The 3,488-nt window shown below is 44.9% G+C and overlaps 1 non-coding gene across 1 annotated transcript; it reads right to left on the bottom strand.

The window, feature by feature from the left end:
- Positions 1–1,682: 1,682 nt before the first annotated feature.
- Positions 1,683–1,754, bottom strand: Trnai-uau (transfer RNA isoleucine (anticodon UAU)). The gene has a single exon. It is a non-coding gene; the product is annotated as a tRNA-Ile (tRNA).
- Positions 1,755–3,488: the final 1,734 nt, after the last annotated feature.

The raw sequence follows: 3,488 nt of genomic DNA, 5'->3' as shown, positions 1-3,488 counted from the left end.
GAGATGTTGACAATGGCGTCTCTGTCGCCTTAAAGACATTCTTGACGGCCATCAACTCACCACGTCCAGCCTCAAAGATAACTAACGCTCACGACCTTTACAGCTCGAATTTAAAGCAAACCTGATTTGCACCCTCTTAGCGGCGTTATGTGCGCCACTCTTATTCGGTGGCGCGAAATTTGAATAGACGTCGTTATTCGGAAGTAGAACCAAGCATACAAACCTCCATTTATGTCGCAGAACTCCTTCTTGGTGTTGCGAATTTTTTGTCCTCCAGTTTATTATGTGCTTCTCGGAAATGTTCATGTAACATGCACGTTTGTTTACAATTTTACCGTGCATGGGAATCGACCCTGGGCATCGACGTGGTACCTGATTGCTCTGCCACAGTACCACACGGCTTCTCAGCAATACGACCTTGCCGTAGGGTATTAAGGACGCCCTGAAATCTTCAAAGTCAGTTTCCTCGAAAATTTTTGGGAGTTGCATCGCACTGCTTTTGCGGTTTGATATTTGAGCTCTGAATTTTACGTTCCATAAATATAAAAAAAAATAGAAAACTTTTGTGGTCTCCTTGTAATTCGTTCCACACTAATGGAGCACAAAGTTTACCGTCACATAGGACACGAGTTTTGTTAAATTATGAACCGACGCTTACGCCCTTGCTCGGAGTTTCTGCAGTGTCGCATCGAGTGATACTCGAGGCCGTGGCCAGAACGATGCACTCCTGGCGATATGCATCGCGCGAGCCAAATTAAGCGACGCACTGCTCCGCAGATTTAATTGGAAGCGATTATTGGTGGATCTATGTTAGCTCTCTGCTTTTCTACACTATCAGAAACTCTAAATAAGGGATACCAGCCTCACTTAGACCCTTGAGACAGGCCTTATACTCCTCGGCACTCCAAACTCAATGACGAAAAACCTCGTAGAAATCCAGTATCTTTCGTAAAGATTCCTGGATCTGTCCACTGAACTGTAATGTCTCCACCGATAACAGCCCATACGGTTCCACCACGTTATCTCTAACAACTCGCGTCTCCACACAACAAAGCACCATACAAGGAACTGTCAATAACAAAAAAAGTCTCAAGACAACACCACAATCAAATTTCCACGGCAATAAGTGAAATGCAGTATATTGGCGTGTATGAACCCCAGCCATGCCCATCACTTTTGTTCAATTACCTAATGGCTCCACGCTCTGCTCTGAGTCTATGCTCAATAATCCACCGCATCCACCGAGAAAAACGCGCAAGTCCCTTAGCAAGAATTTGTCGCCATCACAGAGGAAAGCACTTTCACTTTGTAGGCCCTCTCTACCGGAAAAGTAATGTCGTTGATCACGAAACATCAATAACTCCAGAGTTCAAAATGAGAGCAACTTTAACGCAGACATTCCACCCCAGAAGGCCCACAGTTAAGTCACTTCAAGTTCACGAGAACAAGAACAGACTCCTCCATTTCGAGAGCTTCAAATCGATTTTCGAAATTGTTTGCCATGTATTCCTTGCGGCTAATCAGGATTAGGAGCATTATCATTGGCCATTTTGGTTCTGCTTTCAGCGCTTCTGTTTTTTGATAAGACTTTAGCAAATGGTACTGTATAGATCCAGAGACCTTTTCAAGTCTTAGACATCTATGACGTTCGTAAGGAGACTGAAGTGACGAATGAAAATTTGTACCAAGGGCAGGATTCGAACCTAGGTCTCCTGCTCATAAGGCAGCTGCGCTAACCACTACGCCACCCTGACACAGTGACTCTGAATACTGCACGTACTGCCTTAGCACTCCTCCTTCCCCAGTCGAAATTTCCATTCATGCCTCAGCCCTGACGGTAACCCCCTAAACTCAGTTGTCGAGTTTAGGGGGATACAATGTCGGTTGAGCTATGAATGGAAATTGGGTTCGAAATGGATGGTACGCTAGGATAGGTCGCGCAGTTGTGCAAAGCCACTGTGTCAGGGTGGCGTAGTGGTTAGCACAGCTGTCTTGTGAGCAGGACAACCAGGTTTGAATCCTGACCTAGGTACAAATTTTCATTCGTCACTTCAGTCTCCTGATATGCATTTCAGGACTTGAGGAACTTTTGCTGTAACGATTGTTTGGAACACCGGCAGACACGGCGAAATTGCTCTCCCTGAAAGCCAACCATGTAGCCTTTGGCCACAACCATTTTAGGAGGATTTGGAAAGGTCTGGACCATGAACTCCAGGCTGCATAGAGCCTCATTCCGCCAGAAACCGACGCCGTCGTAGGTAACAACCAATGGAAGAGTACACGGACGTGACGAGGAAATGAGTTGTTCAAATGAGAGCAGGGATTGTAAAAAGAAGAAATCAACTAAGTGTCAAAATTACACACTGCCGCATAGTATCGTACTGCAACACTACCTATGAAATGCTCATTATTAAAATCTTCAAAGCATTCTTATAATTACAACAGTAAAAACCTTTTGGCGTCAACATATCTCAACAGGCGTCCTACTTTTCAATGAACTTTGGTCCATTGTTGGAAAAGCTTTACCCTATCTTCAGAAGAAAGAAAGATTTAGGGCTGGTGCAAATGTTTCTCCTGCTATGGATGATATCATATCCACCACTGTGGCTACTGTGAACCGCTTTCTTCGTGTCATTTTCAGAGATGGATTAACGGCGGCCTGTCAAACAGTCTTTAAGTTGACTTACCCAGAATGCTCCAAAATACTGAAAAGTTTATTCTGAGGAATTTGAACGATGTGGATGCCGATATATGAAGCGCGCTGTCATGCATGAAAAGAACACCGTTTGACAACAAATCTCGGCGTTTCTTTCAAACTGCAAGGTTCAAATCATTGCGGGCCCTTGTGCGACACGAAAGAATAAGAGCATCTCTTCACTGGAAGAGAGTTAACTAATTCTTTGGGTTAGACATCTTGGGCGTTTCCATTCCTTGCTCTGTTGTTAGCATTCAGGTTCAAAGTGACGAACGCTCGTTTCATCTCCACTCCACTGATGACTTGTACCGGCCGCTGTGGTAGAGCGGTTCTAGGCGCTTCAGTCCGGAACCGCGCTGCTGCTACGGTCGCAGGTTCGAATCCTACCTCGGGCATGGAAGTGTGTGATGTCCATAGGTTAGTTATGGGACTGATGATCTCAGATGTTAAGTCCCATAGTGCTTGGAGCCATTTGAACCATTCTTTTGATGACTCGTTTGGAAACATCTCACCCTTATTGGCACGACGATCCACAGTCTGCTGACAGTTCTCGAAAGATAGTGCTTGTGGTCTTCACTGCGTTGTTTTGGGACCCATACTGCACAGAATTTACGAAATTTTAACCTGTTATGGATGGTATCACATCCACAAGCACGACTAATGTGCATCTGGTTTGCCACTTCATCAGCAATCAATAGTAGGTTATTCAGAATCAAGACACGGGTCACCGCAAAGTTGGGACTTCTTGCTATGAATCTGTGTACACGAAACGCGCATTTTATGAGCCATTTGT

Source organism: Schistocerca nitens, chromosome 1 (assembly GCF_023898315.1).
Source record: "Schistocerca nitens isolate TAMUIC-IGC-003100 chromosome 1, iqSchNite1.1, whole genome shotgun sequence".
Taxonomy (NCBI): Eukaryota; Metazoa; Arthropoda; class Insecta; order Orthoptera; family Acrididae; genus Schistocerca; species Schistocerca nitens.
Note: the sequence above shows the minus strand (reverse complement) of the source record. Positions and strands in the feature narration are given on the sequence as shown.